Genomic DNA, 21874 nt, shown 5'->3' with positions numbered 1-21874 from the left:
TGAGCACTGCCCAAACAGTGTCATATGCAGCATCAGTTTCTGTCTCTGTGGATTTGCATTGCTTTTCTACTGTGAAAAATACCCTTCATCCATTACTCCCTTCCCTATCTTTATTTTTGCCCAAAGATCTCACTACTCTGAACTTCAGTTTTTAACCTCAATTCTGCACCCAGTATTATGCGAGCTTCAGTGATTTTTAGTAGCACCTCAAACCCTGGGACTTTGTTACAAATGCGTTGGCAGTTCACCACTAGGGTTTTTATACTCTTACCATCAGAAGGCTATAATTTTCTGCATTGGATGTATAGTCACCTAATCTAAAACCTTTTGTGTGTACCCCACACATAGTCAGCAACTTGTGTAGTTGCCTCTAATGTGTTGTGCATATGTGACCCAATTAGGGGACGCTACAACTCTCAACCCCACACCACAAGTACAGGAGATCACTGTAGTTTTCCCCTGCCCACATTCTCCTATGGTTTTTCCTTGTCTATTCCTACTACTGAATCCCTGCGTCCCATCACAATTAAATTTCACTATACCTTAATCATCTGAGTCAATTCTTTTATCTCATACATTCTTCCAGTCTCTCTGTAGTCTGCAGAGCTTGTTGCCATTGGGGTGTTTTTTTCCTTCTTTTCCTGTTGTTGTCTATTTTGTAATATTTGTGGCGGGTCTTATAACAACACTAGCGGGAAGTTGCGTCCCTGGCCTATATAACAGGGCAATATTTTGCCGACCCCAATATACCGTCAGAAGAACGTAGTATTACCTTTATCCTCTCTTCTCAGTGTAGTTTTTTGGTGGTCCGAATCCTTCCGTGCCACCTCCCTGTCGATCCAACTGCGGTTAAGATTCCTGGAATGCTTTTGCAAGTGCTCTCTACTGCGCTACTAAATAAATAGGCACACTTATCACAAACAGGAGTATATTTTCACTATATTTTCACTATTACTTTTACTAACACAACTAACAACTGCTCCAGTAATACCACTCTCTTGAGTACATTCAAAACGTCTGTACATGCGTACTGTAGGATCGGAGGGAATAGAAAACACTGATAAAGAACTACTGCTCATCAATTGTTCATTACATCCTTGTTGGTGTCGTTTACTCCACTGCTCTCAGATTCAGGAACTTGCTGCACCATGGCACAAATGACTCCCAGACAACCTGTTGTGGTTGTAATACGATTTTAACTGGTCCCCCACTTGCCGGCTCCACCACTGTTCCACATTAACTGCATACAAGAGAGGAAAACACAGTTTCCCTTTCCCACTACATTTATCCTTATTCAATTTATTCATGAGCATCTCTTGTCAGCAGCTTTGCAATTGTGTATTGCGGTGTTTACAAATATCCCGAAACACTACATATCCCGCCACTCAGAAAATAGATCTCGTGCTCAAGTCTCAAGTTACATACACATTTTTCTTAACACTTCTATTATGATTATTATCCTACTCTTACATCTTAAAGCTACTGTTACATAATCTTTCCAACATAACATTTTATAATCGTTAATGATCACTTGTGACTTTGCTCACTTAATTACTTAACTACTTTGTTCCTGTACGGCAGGAGTCATTCATTTTCTTCATACTTGTAATATTATTTCTCATATCTTGTTACTTTCTTTAATACTGTGGCTATCTTTCCTAGATAACCGAAAATATCTGAGAAATGTGCATAGTAATAGAAACATCTTACTTGCCATTTATGTTGTTCTTCAGTTCGTTTTAATTTGTTTTCCTCTTGACCTCAAAACCAATTAAACGTTTTCATTGTTGATTTAAGACTATTTTACAATCTGTCTACTGAAACTTGTGAGACATTTATTCCGATACACTTGTTGTTGTTGTGGTCTTCAGTCCTGAGACTGGTTTGATGCAGCTCTCCATGCTACTCTATCCTGTGCAAGCTTCTTCATCTCCCAGTACCTACTGCAACCTACATCCTTCTGAATCTGCTTAGTGTACTCATCTCTCGGTCTCCCTCTCCGATTTTTACCCTCCACACTGCCCTCCAATGCTAAATTTGTGATCCCTTGATGCCTCAAAACATGTCCTACCAACCGATCCCTTCTTCTAGTCAAGTTGTGCCACAAACTTCTCTTCTCCCCAATCCTATTCAATACCTCCTTATTAGTTACGTGATCTATCCACCTTATCTTCAGTATTCTTCTGTAGCACCACATTTCGAAAGCTTCTATTCTCTTCTTGTCCAAACTAGTTATCGTCCATGTTTCACTTCCATACATGGCTACACTCCAAACAAATATTTTCAGAAATGACTTCCTGACACTTAAATCTATATTCGATGTTAACAAATTTCTCTTCTTCAGAAACGCTTTCCTTGCCATTGCCAGTCTACATTTTATATCCTCTCTACTTCGACCATCATCAGTTATTTTGCTCCCCAAATAGCAAAACTCCTTAACTACTTTAAGTGTCTCATTTCCTAATCTAATTCCCTCAGCATCACCCGATTTAATTGGACTACATTCCATTACCCTCGTTTTGCTTTTGTTAATGTTCATCTTATATCCTCCTTTCAAGACACTGTCCATTCCGTTCAACTGCTCTTCCAAGTCCTTTGCCGTCTCTGACAGAATTACAATGTCATCGGCGAACCTCAAAGTTTTTACTTCGTCTCCATGAATTTTAATACCTACTCCAAATTTTTCTTTTGTTTCCTTTACTGCTTGCTCAATATACAGATTGAATAACATCGGGGAGAGGCTACAACCCTGTCTTACTCCCTTCCCAACCACTGCTTCCCTTTCATGTTCCTCGACCCTTATAACTGCCATCTGGTTTCTGTACAAATTGTAAATAGCCTTTCGCTCCCTGTATTTTACCCCTGCCACCTTTAGAATTTGAAAAAGAGTATTCCAGTCAACATTGTCAAAAGCTTTCTCTAAGTCTACAAATGCTAGAAACGTAGGTTTGCCTTTTCTTAATCTTTCTTCTAAGATAAGTCGTAAGGTCAGTATTGCCTCACGTGTTCCAACATTTCGACGGAATCCAAACTGATCCTCCCCGAGGTCCGCATCTATCAGTTTTTCCATTCGTCTGTAAAGAATTCGCGTTAGTATTTTGCAGCTGTGACTTATTAAACTGATAGTTCGGTAATTTTCACATCTGTCAGCACCTGCTTTCTTTGGGATTGGAATTATTATATTCTTCTTGAAGTCTGAGGGTATTTGGCCTGTCTCATACATCTTGCTCACCAGCTGGTAGAGTTTTGTCATGACTGGCTCTCCCAAGGCCGTCAGTAGTTCTAATGGAATGTTGTCTACTCCGGGGGCCTTGTTCCGACTCAGGTCTTTCAGTGCTGTGTCAAACTCTTCACGCAATATCGTATCACCCATTTCGTCTTCATCTACATCCTCTTCCATTTCCATTATATTGTCCTCAAGTACATCACCCTTGTATAAACCTTCTATATACTCCTTCCACCTTTCTGCCTTCCCTTCTTTGCTTAGAACTGGGTTGCCATCTGAGCTCTTGATATTCATACACGTGGTTCTCTTCTCTCCAAAGGTCTCTTTAATTTTCCTGTAGGCAGTATCTATTTCACCCATAGTGAGATAAGCCTCTACATCCTTACATTTATCCTCTAGCCATCCCTGTTTAGCCATTTTGCACTTCCTCTCGATCTCATTTTTGAGACGTTTGTATTCCTTTTTGCCTGCTTCATTTACTGCATTTTTATATTTTCTCCTTTCATCAATTAAATTCAATATTTCTTCTGTTACCCAAGGATTTCTAGCAGCCCTCGTCTTTTTACCTACTTTATCCTCTGCTGCCTTCACTACTTCATCCCTCAGAGCTACCCATTCTTCTTCTACTGTATTTCTTTCCCCTATTCCTGTCAATTGTTCCCTTATGCTCTCCCTGAAACTCTGTACAACCTCTGGTTCTTTCAGTTTATCCAGGTCCCATCTCCTTAATTTCCCACATTTTTGCAGTTTCTTCAGTTTTAATCTACAGGTCATAACCAATAGATTGTGGTCAGAGTCCACATCTGCCCCTGGAAATGTCTTACAATTTAAAACCTGGTTTCTAAATCTCTGTCTTACCATTATATAATCTATCTGATACCTTTTAGTATCTCCAGGGTTCTTCCACGTATACAACCTTCTTTCATGATTCTTAAACCAAGTGTTACCTATGACTAAGTTGTGCTCTGTACAAAATTCTACTAGGCGGCTTCCTCTTTCATTTCTTAGCCCCAATCCATATTCACCTACTATGTTTCCTTCTCTCCCTTTTCCTACACTCGAATTCCAGTCACCCATTACTATTAAATTTTCGTCTCCCTTCACTATCTGAATAATTTCTTTTATTTCATCGTACATTTCTTCAATTTCTTCGTCATCTGCAGAGCTAGTTGGCATATAAACTTGTACTACTGTAGTAGGTGTGGGCTTCGTATCTATCTTGGCCACAATAATGCGTTCACTATGCTGTTTGTAGTAGCTTACCCGCATTCCTATTTTCCTATTCATTATTAAACCTACTCCTGCATTACCCCTATTTGATTTTGTGTTTATAACCCTGTAATCACCTGACCAGAAGTCTTGTTCCTCCTGCCACCGAACTTCACTAATTCCCACTATATCTAACTTTAACCTATCCATTTCCCTTTTTAAATTTTCTAACCTACCTGCCCGATTAAGGGATCTGACATTCCACGCTCCGATCCGTAGAACGCCAGTTTTCTTTCTCCTGATAACGACATCCTCCTGAGTAGTCCCCGCCCGGAGATCCGAATGGGGGACTATTTTACCTCCGGAATATTTTACCCAAGAGGATGCCATCATCATTTAATCATACAGTAAAGCTGCATGTCCTCGGGAAAAATTACGGCTGTAGTTTCCCCTTGCTTTCAGCCGTTCGCAGTACCAGCACAGCAACGCCGTTTTGGTCAATGTTGCAAGGCCAGATCAGTCAATCATCCAGACTGTTGCCCCTGCAACTACTGAAAAGGCTGCTGCCCCTCTTCAGGAACCACAAGTTTGTCTGGCCTCTCAACAGATACCCCTCCGTTGTGGTTGCACCTACGGTACGGCCATCTGTATCGCTGAGGCACGCAAGCCTCCCCACCAACGGCAAGGTCCATGGTTCATGGGGGGGCAGACATCATAATATTATTCGTCTTTAAATAGGTAAAGCAATATTAACCTTCTTTACAAAGATAGCTCATCTTTCGTTTTTATACTGATTATACTTTCTGAGTTTCCATTATATTGACATCTAAGTATTACCTTTTCCTTAATATCCCACTTTCCAAGAGTATGGAACTGTATTGCAAAGCCTTTGTGCTCAATAATGTGGACATGTAAATTGTGTCCACCACTGCACTCAAGTCCTTTCACTTCTTTACTATTAACCATGAACAATGGAAATTTAAACCCTAATATACTTTCCCATTTACATTGAACCCTCAGACAATGAAATGCTTTAAGTAGACCAAGGTGCCTCTTGTTCTGTTTCCAATAGCTACATGATTTTACTGACAGCTGAAAGCTTTAGATACAGTATGCTGCACTTACCTGACAAAGAATCACATCCTGCACAAATATGATAATTAGTGTAGCCTCAGGATGAGCATCTGTTTACTTACCACACCACAGCTTCTGTACTGCATCTGTGTATATCCAGTTGCTGTTCCTACATAATAACAAATCCTAACAAAATGATGCGGAAATTCTCAGATAATGTTCTTCAGATCTACCCAGTCCGTCATGTTTCAGGGAGAAATCAAGCTTTCAACAACTTCTCTGATGTCCCTACATGCTGCCTGTTGTACTCCATAGTGGGTGGTCTTTTATGCTGAACAGTTACATGTAACATAATGCCACAGTGTTAGTTAAGACAGTCAGTTCCTGCCAATGACTACGGAATAACTGCTGAACACTCCAATTATCTGTGTGTCCTGACGTGGGAATACTCTGATACTTCTATTCCTGAATGTTGTCACAAAAGAAATTTTGCTAGAAAATTTGTTGGGCAAAAATATGGCAAGAGTTTGTTTTACATCTTCAGATTACTTCCTGACTACCACATCACATTAATAAACAGTGTGAAAGGTGAAACAAGATAATTGTCAGACATTCGAAAGAACATGGATTTAAACAACTTGTATGTTTAACAGAATTTTATTTCATTTTGAACACCATCACTGGATAACACTGAGCATTGATAAGAATATCAATTTATAACAGGAATAGACAATAAAGGCAGATTAGTAAGTACATACAATAAATGATTTGCTTTGTAAGAGATCAGCAACAAAACAATGAGTAATGGGGGGAGGGGGGGGGCATACAAGTGTAAATTAATATATACATAATATAAAGACTAACAAAATGCTGCAAGATAAATTTAAAGAATGTTAGGAACTGTTCTGAAAATACAACATTATGAGTGTCCAGGATATGCTAACATTTAAACTATATATTATATACAAACAACATGTGAATTTCTTGCAAGTACAGCTTTGACAAACGAATTACAAAGAAGTGTCAGGCAATGTTGTATGCAAATTCGATATATAAACTGTTCAAGTGACTAGTATTCAAACGATATATTAAAGAAAGATATATTGTTGTACTTAACATCCAGATGAATACAGCAGTCTGTCAGATGACTATTAGGTTACATACTTTAATTTTATTTAATAGCTGAAACATAAATATTGTTATGGCAACACATACATCCAACAAAAATTAATTGTTTAATATAATTTTCCTGGTTATTCAAACTTCCCTCTGACAATAATGAAGAAACACTGCCACAGTGATTAACAATCAACTTATTTGACGGAATTAAGAAATAATTACCAATGTGCTTTCCAGTGACTAGCCCGTTGTTGTTAATACTGTGCACTGGGCTTAATATTATTCATGCAATGTAATTAGTTCCATAATTAAGTGACAGAATGGTTGATGACTTGTTCCTTGCTGTACAGTTACATATTGTCCAAGTGCTGGTGGATGTTCCCAGACCCAACTTCACTGCACTTGTGCACAGCCTGTACCATCAGTACCTCAGAAGCAGTAATGAAGATGAGTGATACCCTGCCATGTTACAGATCACACTGCCACCAACAGATGCAGTCTACCCACGTCTTGTACCTCTTGAGAAAGGCTTTTGTGCACATCCAGCTCCATATCCATTGGTTCCAATATCCTCAAGATTTAACTCTTTGTGTAATGATGTTTTTCCCTATAAAGCTGACATCAAATCCAAAACTGAAGGTCTGATACTCGATAGCTGTGCTAAGGGCTCATCTGCCTAGCACAAATTTCCTCTTGGCAAGGAAGCTGAAGTGTCTTCCTTAGTGTCAAATACCCACTGTTCCTGCAATGGGAGGTACAGAGGGTAGCGTGTGGCAGACAAAGATGGAAAGGTTATATCCAGGAGTCCAAGGATTCAATGTCCAGTACAGCCATAGCGTCATCCTGGTGGCTGCAGACAGAAGAATTCTAGTAGACGACTCAAAGGTAGCTTGTGCCTCAGCCACGATCACACAATACACTGCTATCACATCGCAAAAGTCCCGTCGTCATCCAGCAGCACCATCAAAATCCAAAGACGTGACTTTTCCACATGACGATATCGACGCAGGTCCTCGATGGCTCTCGAAGGTTTGAAGTGATGCTGAGCTCAGCCACCAGAGACTAGTCCAGTTGTCTAGCACTGAAGTAATAATGACACTGTGATGTGTTTCCCATCAGCATGACCGCATATTTTGGTGAAGACCTCTTCAAGGAAGTGTGGCAACACAGCTCCTATGTGGTGTATTCCAGGCCCCCCACACTGTCTCTCTAAAGTGTGAAGCTCAGTGACATCTTCCATGTGTTGACTACAGTTTTGATGCTAATAGTTCCTGCAGGAAATTCTGTAATACATTCCAGTGTTACAGCTAAACACAATCACTCACAGACTTTTGGCATATATATTAGTTTATCACCAGTGGTAGGGCTGACTACAGGCACTTTTGGTGGTATCTTGCTGGCACAGTTGAGTGCTCAAATTGGATATTGTTGAAGAGACACAAATGTAGGAATGCTCGTCTATTCCTCTGATTTCACTCCTCATAAATTTGTCTTCAGGTATGCAGGGGGAATTGCAAGAACATTAACAGCACAGTATTAACAACAACAAGTCACAGTTCCAAAAATTGGCTTATATGGAAACAACATACATTAAAACAAATATATAGCACCATGAAAATGTTAATTTCCAAACTAAGTTTCACTATATATATGAGAACCGATGACCATAGAGTGTTCAGACCAAAGCTTATTAATTTAAATTGAAAAATATCTCCATTCACTCAACTGATTTTAAACGAGTCAAAAACAAGAACACCTTATGTATTGTAAGAAATTATATGCAAGAGAGATATGTTTTAAGTGCTGTTTACACATAAATAATATGGTTTCATGAAAATTAGGACTGCAACTGAATTTCACTAAGTATTACAGATTGCTGAAACACCAAAGTACACATATAATATATACATTTTCAACAGTTCATCACATTTATGAGCCCATATAAAAATGTACATAAATAAACAACATTGTGTCAAATTGGAAACAAGTATTTACTTTGACAACTTCAGATATGTCATTAGAAACCGAACCACACAAACTGATCATAGCTTTAACAAGGAACTCAACGATTAAAAATGAGGTTACAACGAAGTGTACCATTGAACAAACAGAACACCAGATGATGTTAATGCCCAAGGGCTGTCTAAGGTAAAATGAATGTGACATTATTAGAGGATACACAATAAAGGAAAGTCACACATTTACAATGACGATTAATGCTGTTTTAATGTAACACTGTCATTAAAATGTGTAACTTATTCATTACTGATATCCTTGTTAATCTGTATACATTTATACAAAAACAGAACTGTTCCAATGTGATTTGTCCCATATGACACATATTGATGGTCGGCAATGAAAAACTTCATTTTGTGAAATTTTGCAAGAGGAGTAGAAGGTTTCTTAAAAATAGTATGAAGTGATAGTACTGAAGTTACTACATGTGTAACTATAAAGAAGCAGCTTAGTTATTGACAGATTACAGAAATCCATACACTTTCAAAGCTCTCTTTGATAGTGGAGTTACTGGAATTAAAGGAGTTTCACAGACAAAAGGAGTTACGTCTTCACTGCATATCACTAATGTGCATGTGAACTACCAAATAAAATTGAAGCTAAAAAGCTAACATTTACAGTTTCAAAGACCAGTAAGGCACCTTTATATTTGAAAGCACTTATAAGATAATTAGAGTAGCCAGCTGTAGAAGTCAGTACACAGTAAGAGGGGGAAAATTTCCTTAGGCATTAATTGGACTGTTATTAACTTTACATATGAATAACTTCTTCAGACAAAACTGATTAAAAAAATTAAACATTACGCCAATTGTTTACTGGGAATTCTGCTGACCCCAACTTAGATTCCTGGTGAGTAATCAACATTTACATACAATTGCATAAAAAGCTTGTCATACAACGAGAATAAAACGACTTATGTGAACAAAAGACTTTCCACAACAAAGGATAATGTTTATCTTAACAAGGCAAGTTACATTCAAATAGGTATAATTTTTACAAGCAATTTAATCCTAGCTGTGGATGACAATGTCTACTATGTATAGAGTATATAACTGTAGGCATATTAGCATGTTTTTGCTATCCATGCAACATATACAGTAGTGCTACATACAAAAGTATTCTTATGGAGTTCACAGGTGGACATAATGACACTGATAAGCACATTACTGTAGTAAAAAAATAAATAAATAAATAAATAAATAAATAAAAAATTAGCTGTCTAAAACCAGGTATGACAGCTTCAAATCTAATGGCATTAAAATAAAGTTTTTAAAAGTATTTGTGGCTGGTTGCATTCTTGACCAACAATTCTTCATGGCTGTGGAGTTGAACAAGATCCACTAATGATAAAATAATATGCTAAACCAATGAAGGCCAACTGACTGACATTTTACAAATCTATAAAAAATGTTCATCGTCAAGGAAATTTTGAAGTGTGTGTGTCTATAAAAAGTAATAAGCTGATCAGTACACTGAACTATGTGGACTCGAATTTTATGGACAGCCAAGCCGTGCTCCCAGTAACTTGTTTCATGACACAATGCATCACATGTCCCATGACTACCTACATACTGCAAATAATGATGAGTGGTAATTTTTGCATCTTACAAAGTTTTTGTTTACATCTATTTGTCACCTTTCATATTACTTATGTATAGAAACACTTCAAAATGACCTAGGTGGCACCTACTGACTAGTTATGTATAGAGACCTGCATAGTGAACAATTGAACAATAGTATTTACTAATATTTTTCTTAGATTGTATGCAAGCCTGTGAAACATTCTTAAATGGAAGTGTTACATAAAGCCCCCTCTCCCAACAGCTTTCACTGATTGAAACTTCTGCAGCTGTATACTGTAAACAACAATGCTGTTTATCAATCAGAGTACGTACCATTCATAATGAACATGATTTTTCAGATGCAGTTCCTGCTCCATATGCATGTCTGCTGTACATTCCTGCCTACATTATGATCTACGAGAGAACATCCTGAAGCTCATATGCCATGCTTGGAGAACTCTCAGCTTACAAATGCTGTAACTTAAAGATAAGCAATCAAACCGACTGTTTAAACAGTGTGTCATTCAAGTCATTATGTGACACAAAGGGAATAAGAAGTGGGAATCACAGCTCTTACAGTTAGAGTTGACAATTTAAACAGTCTAGGCACAATACTCCAAGAGACACTAGAGTAGTTCAGCTATATGTAAAAACTACAACAAAAGAACAAGGTTAAAGAACAACTACCAGGAGACAATTACATAAAATTCTTACATATTTTTAGCTTCATTCAAGAGTTTTCACCATGGTTAAGAAAGCAGTTTCAGGAAATGCCAACTTGTGGACTGAGTGAAGAGATATTTTTCTAACTTTAAGCAAACAACTGATGCCATTATTGATTATGCTAATTGTCGGCTTCATAAGAAAAGAAGAGCAACTTCCTGCTTGGTAACATGCTAACGGATGACAAAATGGTCATAATGAACAAATGACTCAGTTCCTAAAGGAGGTATACATGGAAATCACCAGGAGACAGTACTTTATGCCACATGGATTACATTATCAAACAGACACATAGAATCCAAATAGAATATTGTCATTCCTACACCGATTTTGACATTGATAGTGATAATATAATGGTTACAGCCAAGTGCTATGTTACATTTAAAACGCAATAATGTACAAATGGGAATGAGTGGTGCAAAGGACTAAAGAATGTGTTGCATAGAAAAAGTTGAACGAATAAGACAAATAAGTGAGGAGACCCATTAAAAATAAACACAGGCAAGATATACAAAAAAATTACATTACTACAGTTTAATTGTATGTATAACTTCAATTTCAAACTGGGGGGAAAAAAAAGATAGGTGGAAAGAATACATATGGAAAACGAGTCACAAATGATTCACAATGGAAAACTGAAAAATGAATTCATATTAACACCAATTATCAGAGCAGAATTCAACAATACTTTAAACAACTCTAAAAATAACAAAGCGACTGAAACAGGCAACATCTCTGCTGAATTATTAAAGAATGCTGGAAATAAGATGGAAGAACTGTATAAATTAGAGAGTGTCTGCTACCAGGATGGAATACTACTATCACTAATAAAAAAAACCATGCCTAAGAAAGGAAATAGCAATGATTGTTCAGATTATAGAACCTCGGCACTGTTGTGCCATGCTTCAAAAATTATACTCAAGACTCTTAAAGATTCTATGTTAAGATTAACCATAATTTAGAAGAAGACCAACTTAAATGTAAGAAAGCAGAAGCTACCAGGGAAGCTATAATGGCACTACAAATGATTTTAGAAATAAGAACTAAGACGAACAAGAAAATGCATGCCACATTCATTGACCAATAGACAGCTTTTGATAGAGTGGGCTGAAAATTACTGTTTGGAGAGCTGATTGAAACTGGTATAACAAGAGAGCTAAAAGATAAGAAAAATAAACAGATAACAATACCATTAAGAAACAGCCTAAAATAAGAAGAGGTGTATGACAAGGCTTTCCTTTCTTTCCACATTTATTTATTTATTTATAGAAAGCAAAAAAAGTGGCCCAAACGGTTCAAAATTAATCGTAAACAAATACACTATCTTTGATTTATTTGCGCATGGTATAGTCTTAGAAGGCACTGAAAAATGGCATGAACAACATAATACAAATTGAATCTGATGCCATGGCAAACACAAACTGAAAAATACAAACAAGACTCAAATAATGGTGAGAGAAACAAAACAGACAAATAATAGTGGTTTCAGTTGCCTGAGACTGCAGTCATTGTGTGTGGGTTTTTATTTTACACTTTGATGGCTGAAAGCTTTAATTGTGAGACTTTTTGTTGTGCCTATCTGCGACTCAGCATCTCTGCTATATGGTGAGTAGCAACTTTCCTTCTCATAATATCGTTACATTTCATCCTGGATTTTCCATCTTTTGAAATAATAGCAAACATTAACCATTCAGACCCCTTGTCCATTTCAATGGACACTACTTTTAGAGAGTAATATCTCATATCTGAGAGCACAGATGTTTTTGAGATTGCTTGTACGTTGCAATGGAAGTCTTGTTCAATCTGATGGGCGATCCTGCCATCTAGTGGTGAAGTCACGAAGTATTCGGATGTTGCTTGAGACAAGATGGCCGCACAGAGGAAGCTGTATTAGGTGGGTACATATTTCGACCAATTTAACGTGTTTTAAGTTTTATTTGTTTTAGTAATGTTTTGGATACTTTCTATGGCAAAATTAGATACATGATTCAGAAAATCACTGTGTTATCGACGTTACAAAGCTGATGACCATTGAAATGGACATTTAGAGTCAATGGTTGTTTTTACTTGTGTGCTTGTAATGTATCTCTGCTATATGAAAATAACTTCTGTGATGCAACTGCGCCTGTTTTTTGTAACGTAGGGGACGAAATTAATTTATTTTTCGTTACCAAAGGTTCAATTGATAAAATTCCAAGAATTTATGTACAATATTGCAGTAGTTGTACTTGATGATATTGCTTCAGACTTGGTATTTGCGTCTTGTTTCAACATTGTTCATGAAATTGCTTAGATCTGACGTATTGATTTTCAGAATTTTATCATATTGAGAGGGATGCTTCCCAAATACTGGATTTGCTGATGTCAGGTGAGGTTTCTGACTTAGAGCTCTCAGAAAACGATCAAAGTGGCCCTGATGATGCAGAATCTATTCCACAATACACTAGACCTGGTATGTAATAATAAAACTATAAATCTCACCTGACCTGGTTGTTGATGTACTGCATGTCATTTTTAGGTGCTGATGTGGTCACAAACTACGAAGACGAACAACTGAAGGACGATAGTTGCAGCACAGAAGGAGATGACCAAAATCACACTTATGCACAGGACTCAAATGTTGAAGACACTATTATTCAGTCTGAGTGGGTGTTTAGTGAAAAAAGTAATATTAGATGGAGAAGAAAATCGCCTACACTCCAAAGCACACCTATAGGTGAAGACCAGTATTCAGTCCAGCCATCAGAGTGTGATATGACACCCATTGAATATTTTTCAGAGTACATTTCTCATGCTTGCTTAGAAAGTATGGTTGAAAAAACCAACATGTATGCATGGCAACATGGGAAAACATTTACACCGACAAATGCAACGGGAATAAAGGCTTTCCTAGGACTTCATATAATTATGGGATGCTTGAAATAGCCCAGAGTTAGAATGTATTGGGATTCAGCATTGCATTTAGATCTCTTTGTGGAAAGTATGTCAAGAGAGACATTTTTCCAACTGAAATCAAATTTCCATGTAGTTGACAATTTGGCAAGACCAGAAAATTGCAAAGACAAATTTTGCAGTGAAACTCATTTACGATTGTATTAGACATAGATGTTTGGAACTACAGATTGAGGAAGAATTGTGTGTTGACGAGCAAATGATTCCTTTCTAATGTCATTTAGGAGTAGAGCAGTATTGTAAGGGAAAGCCTAAACCTTGGGGTATAAAACTGTTTTTATTATGTGGAAGAAGTGGTCTGTGCTATGACTTTCTGTTGTACCAAGGAGATACTCCAGAAATGTCAAACACTTTTGTAAAAAAGTTTGGTTTAGGGGCATTTATTGTTCTAAAACTTGTGGAGAGAATTAACAGGGAACATGCTTATTTATGTTTTGATGATTTCTTCACAACATCCAACTTACTAGAAATATTAAAAATAAAAAATATATATGCAGCAGGAACAGCAAGACTATGTCGCATGCCAAATGTACCTTTCACCAGTGATAAGGATTTGAAAAAGAAAGGGTGTGGTTCTTCTGAAGAAGTGGTGAGCATGAATGAAGCAGTGATAATGTGTAAATGGTTGGACAACAGACCTGTAGTTCTGGCATCAAATTTTGTAGGATGTGGTAGTCAAGATGAAGTACAGCGCTGGGAAAAATCAAGAAAGACATATGTTTCTGTCTCATGGCCTGAAGTTGTACGTCGTTACAACCGTGCTATGGGTGGTGTTGACAAAATAGATATGTTAATTAGCATGTATAGGATTTTTATTAAACCTAGAAAATGGACATTGAGAATGTTGTTCCACGCTGTAGATTTAGCATGTGTGAACAGTTGGTTGGAATACAAAAGAAATACTGGATCACTGGGAGAGAAAGAGACAATGGATTTGCTTCATTTTAAGATGAGAGTAGGAGAGGCTCTTGTAAAAATGGGCGCTAGTACCAAAGTGAAACATGGCAGACCCAGTAGTGATTTACAGGACATAAAAGCAAAAAGAGCAAGAACTGAAATTCATCCGGCACCAGAGATTCAGAATGATCTTACTGGACATTTTCCTGAGTACCATGATAATAAAGAAGCTTCAAGGTGTAAAATGCCTAGTTGTAAGAATAAAACTCATGTATTTTGTGAGAAATCTAATGTTCATCTATGTTTTGTCAAAGGAAGGAATTGTTTCAAAATGTTCCACAACTGTTGATACTCTTTGTCCATTACAATGGACATTCTGTAAAATGTAAATAAAAATGTTTTCAGTGATTTTGTTGGATTTATTATGTTTCTAATACCCATTTTTACCTATTACAATGAATAGATTTTTTTTCATAGCTGAGAATAATTTGGGTCTGAAAGGGTTCAGACAGGAAGTACAATATTGAATAAAACGAGTTTTATTACTTATGAAAGATTAACTGGTGACAAAAGAAGAATAATGGATATTGTGAAAAGAATTGCAATGACAAAACAAACCTCCAGATATAAGAGTAATTTATTTACAGGCACCCAAATCAGTAGAAAATGATAGAAATTCTTGATTACATTGGAGTATTTTAAGCCACAGTTGTGAAGAATTGACTTTGGATAGACAGAACAAAAGATACAGTAGCATTAGGAACGTAGATATGGAGAAGAGCTACAAAGACATCTTGACTGATGGCGCTGGGATGAACGACTTAAGTACAAAACTATGAATTTTGTGTTGGATGTAGAAACATACAACTTGCAAATATCGGACACGTTTAAGACTATTTCCTAGAAATATCACACTGAATATTCACCCAATTTTTGAAAGCACATAATCTTGAATGTTAATGGATTACGATATAGCTTTCCCACATACATTTTACTATGTTAATATGAACTTAACAATTTTGCAGGTATACAAACCATCTTTATGGTATTAGAATAAGTTATTGTTTTTGGTAGATCATTGCTTGCCAAGAAAAAGCACAGCCATAGGCCTGACTCAACATTCCATGACTGAGGACAACGGAAGTGAAGAAGTAAGTTACCTATTCACTTAAGACAAAAACTGAATTTCATGGGTGTTAGACACATTGCATGTAGAATTAGAATACTGTGCTCCACTGCCGTAGTTATTTATACAAAATCATGTAGTGGGTAGTAGTTTTGTGAAATTACTTTTGAAAATGAGGTTATTCTGTTCGAATCTATTTAAGAACCATAGTAAACCCTGATGGAAATTTTTTTTTAATTTTTTAACCTCTTAAAAATTGGAACAAAGTAGCCATAGTGTGGATTAATTTGTTTATGGATAGGTATGTTTTCTCTGTGGTTTTGATATGGTTTTATTTATTCTGTATGATTTTCAGTCTTCATCTGAACTTTACATCTGCAACTTTTTGTTATGATAGGTCTTTATCACCAGAATTATCAGCAATGCCTGGTTTCTTCATTGTATCAGGTTGTTTACCAGTACCTTTCACTGACTCAGAAGCATTTTGTGACATTTAGTAAATATTCCATTTGTTATGGATTACTGGAATTCTTTCAGATTTTGTGTGCATTGTAATGTGCATATTGGTGTGCTCTTGGCTTTTGTTTGCATTCATACCCACTGTAACAACACTAATCTCTTAAGCAGTATTCCTTTCAATGTGTTAAGATTGATCCCAAGTTGCTTCAGGTGCAAAAGATAGCAATGAAAATATTGTGGAGCTACTTTGATCAAATTTGTCAGTGGGAAAAAGTTGCCTCTGTTCCCCTGAAATTGGGGCAAAGAACCCCCCCTCCCCCACTTTTATAATAACAAAATGTGATTTAAATAGAATGTATGCCTTATGTAGTAACTGTTTCTTACATTATTTACAAAACTTCAGTATGCTCAACTGTTCATAGTGATGTTATGCATTTCATTCAGTTACAGTATTGCAATAAATGTTCTGCAATTTACAGACATGCAGTCTCTCATCTTCTCAAAGTGTGGATACACAGCCATCTCCACATCAATACATGGAAGAATGTTATAGTCTTGATGTGGATGTGCCGAATGATGTCTGCATTGTGGAACAATGTGCAGAAGTACCACCACCACCACCTACCCATGCCACTCAAAGTAGGGATAGAAGAAGGAAGAGGCCTGGTGATGGGTACACGAGTGCTGTTGAAGTAATAACCGATAGAATATGCGCCACCCAAGACCACCAATAACCCTCGGCAGAATTAACAATGGATAGTTGCATGGTATTCATTGCTAACCTTACAAAGGAAATAAAGTGCAGTGAAATCAGGATGCAATTAACAAGAGACCTCGTTAACATAACCACAGAGGCAAAATTGAAATACCTACAGAAACAAATGCAGAACTGAAAACAAGTGAAAGTGAAATTGTGTGCTCCAATTTAAATTGATTGCATAAATTGTGCATTTTGGTATAGTACTCTTCGCTTGTTGTTTATGGTTGATCAAGACACAGCAACTCTTTTGAATGCTTCTGCATGTAAGTGTTTATTGTAAAAGTTTGTGATTTTCACGATGTACAGACACTGTTTTTCCCTGTAAGTACATAAAGCTAAAGCATATAATTTAAAATAAATGATATTTAAAAATACTTACTTTATTCCTTTCTTCCAAGTTCCCTTTAATTTTTACTAACATCTAAGCCAACAATATCTTTATTTGATGTGCAACATAGCACTGAACAATTAACGACCACAAAACTGGGTTTGGCTATCAACAGGAACCTTTCGAGAGCCATTTGATGATGGATTTAAAAAAATTCGAAACTAGTAATGGTTAAATGTAAATAAACTTTCTATGCTGTACTTGCAGGCAGTCAATGTGTTGAAGTTGTTATTCCCATAAACACTGGGTGATTCAAAAAGGAAGACCTGGTATCAATTGTTCACTGTAAACTATAAAGTGCAGTTTATACTGGCACAGATCATTGGCGCACACTGACTTACACCCAAAGCCAACACATTGTTGCAACTGGCACACATAGAAATGAAAGTAGAAGCCCGGTATTCTTGCACACATTGGCTTCCCACATATTGTCTGCCTTGTAGAGTGTATACAGTAAAGCTTAAATAATATTCATGTTTCAAGTAAACAACCCAGAATTAAACTTTTAATCGTAGTATCTGTGCTTGTCACCAATTATCAACACACTGAATAGTGATTACGAATGAGATGTACAGGTATAGTTACAATTTCTAAAATCAGAAACAGCACAGCTGCAAGTTCAAAATTTGATGTATGAAAATAATATTTTGTGATAACCACTAGTAATAATGCTGTTCCCACAGGCACATTCAGTAGTTTGGTGCAATATTCATTCAGTCAAACAATGCCATATGTTTTCCATATGTACAGATCCTGTACACATTTAGGTTGGTTTTATGGTGCAGAGGTTATTGCTTCTGCTTTATGGGAGACCACTGTACCTTGACCACACTATACCATGGGTGACTTATGTATGCACTACAAAAAAAATCATTTAACCATTTTCTTTGGTAATTTCAGTATCTGAAAGGCACAAATATTTTAAGGTAATATATACTATGCAAGAGACACCTTGTTCCCAGCTAGCACTCAAGCTTATTTCAATGTGGATACTGAGTTTAGGTTCAGTTGAAAATTCAAGACTGAAAAATCAACCTGTTACACATTTTACATCAAGCTGTAAAAATTTAGCTTGAATTAAAATAATTTTCCCAAGCTTGAAATAAACAATAATTTCCCTGGAAGGCTGTACAGCAGACGCGCATGCAGCATAGCTTCCATAGACGTCCACAGGAAACACCACAAGTGTTCATAACCCTTTCACTGACTCTGCTAGGTTTACGGCCATTTTACCTTTGTGACGCGCATTAACGATTGTTGACTGTTGTGAAGTTTGTTTTATACTGGAAAATAGTTCGGTAAGTGTGTGGAGTCTCCTGCCTTACTGCTACACCAGGTCTGAAGAGGATATATAGTGTATTAGAGGTACATTGGTGCATTTTTCTCTAGTGGCACATTAATATTACAAATGATAAAGAAATGATAAGAAATATCATATTCTTTTACGTAGAAAAATTGAGCCTGGATGAAAGTGAAATGTATTACCAGCTAAGAATACATATTACAAGTTGTTCAGTAAAAAGAGCTCATTTTAAACTAGCTCTCTTTTTAAAGTCTCGCCTTTTTATATATATCACCCTATTACATTTGTTTACTTGTAAGTACTCACGCGTGTCACACCATGAATGAATAATCGTGAAGTGTGAAAAGTTTCTTTGTGAATACAAATAGTAATGACATGGTGAACGGGGAAAAAAGTACATCAAGAACCAGTTACTACATAGATGTCAGTCTTTTTATTTACGTAGCTTTGACTGCTGTTTAATTGTGGTAATATGAAATTTCTTCCCATTAGTATGACACTCTTTTGTTTCATGAAGAATCTTGATGATATAACAGCTTCATCAAGAAAATTTATTTTTTCACAGGTGAAGTTACTTGCAACCCTTGTTGGTAAAGATGCAAAATTGTTAATGTTCAAATGTATGAAATGATGCCTGACGTCAGGGATAGGAATGAAGTTTTCATGTACAGGAAGGCCTCCAAAAGACAATACCAAAAGAAAGAAAACAAAAGAGCTTTCTGTTCAACCTTGCTTTGTGCAGCAATTCAAAGTAAGCAAAGACTTAAAAATTTGCCTAAAATATGCCGATCTGGTTTATATATCGTGCACACTTCTTTCCAAATGCAAACTTCAAATTTGTTACTTCAAAATGTTTTAAACACTAATATATGAACACAAATATATGGACAGTGTTATGCATCATGAGACCAAGCGCCATTACTTAACATTTCTGATGTGAGCGCATTTAGTACTGTTAAGTAGGTACTTGCGGTGATATTTTTCTACTAAGATAAAGAACACTAACCTTTCTTAGGTACAAAAAGTTGAGAAACATTAATAAATACATATATTTTAAGAGAATGCAGACTTTAGGTTCCATTGTGTCACGTATGACATACGGTGCTTCAACTAGTGATGCATAACACCATCCATATAACCTTCCCAAAAAAGATAAATAATACCTTAATATAAGTCTCAACAGAATTAAATTTGCGGGAAGAATATAGCTTAGCATTGGGATGGTTTTTGTGAAATTTGGTCAGATTAAACCTTGTGGATCCACCCCACTGACCTTAAAAGTTGCAATGTTTATCTTATGGAGAAAAATTTGTTTTAATTTGATCATATTATTTTGATATTTCATTTAAGTTAAGAAAAAAACTGATTAATTCAAATTTTTATTATTATCAGGAAGTAGTTATGTTTCATTGATGCTCAATGGGTTGGTTGTTATTAATCATATGTTTACAGGGTTTAGAGAAATAATAGCTTATTTGAGAAGAGCATTTTCACAATGCTATGTGCACAATTCTGGTTGGTGAAAATCAATAGTTTACAGGCTGGCCTGATACAGTGGCTTCATAATTTCAACATTGTAAAAGTAATTTTTGTTCCAGTGTAAACCTCTAGCACTTTCCACTACTTTTAATGATAAACTGCTTTATGTTTTCAGGTTCAGTCAGAAAAATACTTCCTTCGACAACCCAAGAACAGTTTAAAACCAATATAGGACACTGGCTTCAACAGTCAAAAAACAGAAGTCAAACCCCATGGTAAGACTACACTAAATTACAATCGGTGATTGCTCTTAATTTTGTTGTTCCCTAGGAGAAATAATACTGCAAGGCCTACTGGTACTTCTTACTTTTATTGTTATTTGTAATGTGGCTGAAATATAATGAAAGGCAATATTAAAATTTCACATGGAGAACATTTTTTGTTCTTTTACATTTCAGTTCCACTGAACTGGTAATTTCTTAAATTCATTTCTATTTCATCTTTTATTTCATTTTGATTCAGTTTTACTCACAAAAAATAATTGTGGATAGAATAAAACATCTACATTTTTCCAAACAGTAGTTTCCTTAAAAGCTTACAGTATGAGATATATATGATTTCAAGTAATTGTTTCTTTATAATTCAGATTAAATGGCCCTGAAACTGTTAGAAATAGTGATGTGTGGTTTCTTCATGAAGTCATCACAAAATTACCCAAACGTTATCTTTACTTTAAAAATTTCAAAGAAAAAGTTATTTCAAATTACTTTAAAAACTCTTTGGAATGAAGTCACCAGAAGCAGCTGCTTACTCAGTTACTTTTATACTAGTTAATGATTCTTACTACATGAGTGAGTTTGAAGTTATTTTGCTAATCTGGGGCATAAATTATATTTAGGTTGATCAGTTTCAACTTTTTACATTTTTTATGTTTAGGGTTGGCTAACATTTTCTTTTACCTGTTACAGGATCATTATACCGGCAGAAGTCAGCGATATTTGATCCTTCTCTGGTCTGTGTGCTGGGGCCGGAGGGGCATCAGAATAATTAAATTTTAAAATAAAACTATTTTAAACACTTTGAAAATAAAAAAATTCAGACATCCATGTCTTGATAATTATTTTTCACACCATTTCCATTCTGATATTTATTGAATTAATTAATTAGGTTCAATAAATTCAGATTAATAATTATATAGCTTCAAACAAGCTGTAAATACCAAGCTGTATTCCACGTGTGTAGATACAGCTGGAGCCAAACTTGATAAGTCAAGCTTGAAATATAGCTTGACCTCAGCCAACTTTGATGTTTGTTTCAAGCTTGAATCCAAGTAACAGGCCTGAATATTCCAGCTTTGATCAGGCTTATATACTTGAACTTTACATCTGGAAACAAGTTTGAAACCGGCTTACCGAGTTATCTTGGTAGGTTTCCATGCTTTGTGATACACTTCTAAAATTTCATCAGGCGTCATTACTAGAGATAATGATCCCTTTGTGCAAAGATAATTGTGGTGGACGGGCTGTTACTTTGCCTATCTTGTTTACTACGTGCGGCTTAAGCCACGTACACACCTAGCAA

General features: G+C 36.2%; 1 long non-coding RNA gene across 1 annotated transcript in view; it reads left to right on the top strand.

The window, feature by feature from the left end:
- LOC126293392 (uncharacterized) overlaps positions 1-21335 on the top strand; it is a 52360-nt gene extending 31025 nt beyond the window's left edge. The window contains exons 2-4 of the long non-coding RNA XR_007552287.1: positions 19380-19565; positions 20469-20568; positions 21262-21335. This is a non-coding gene — a long non-coding RNA (uncharacterized LOC126293392). The remainder of the gene's footprint in view (positions 1-19379; positions 19566-20468; positions 20569-21261) is intronic.
- Positions 21336-21874: the final 539 nt, after the last annotated feature.

This window comes from Schistocerca gregaria, chromosome 10 (genome assembly GCF_023897955.1).
Source record: "Schistocerca gregaria isolate iqSchGreg1 chromosome 10, iqSchGreg1.2, whole genome shotgun sequence".
NCBI lineage: Eukaryota > Metazoa > Arthropoda > Insecta > Orthoptera > Acrididae > Schistocerca > Schistocerca gregaria.
The sequence above is the reverse complement of the archived record's forward strand: the minus strand, read 5'-3'. Positions and strand labels throughout refer to the sequence as shown.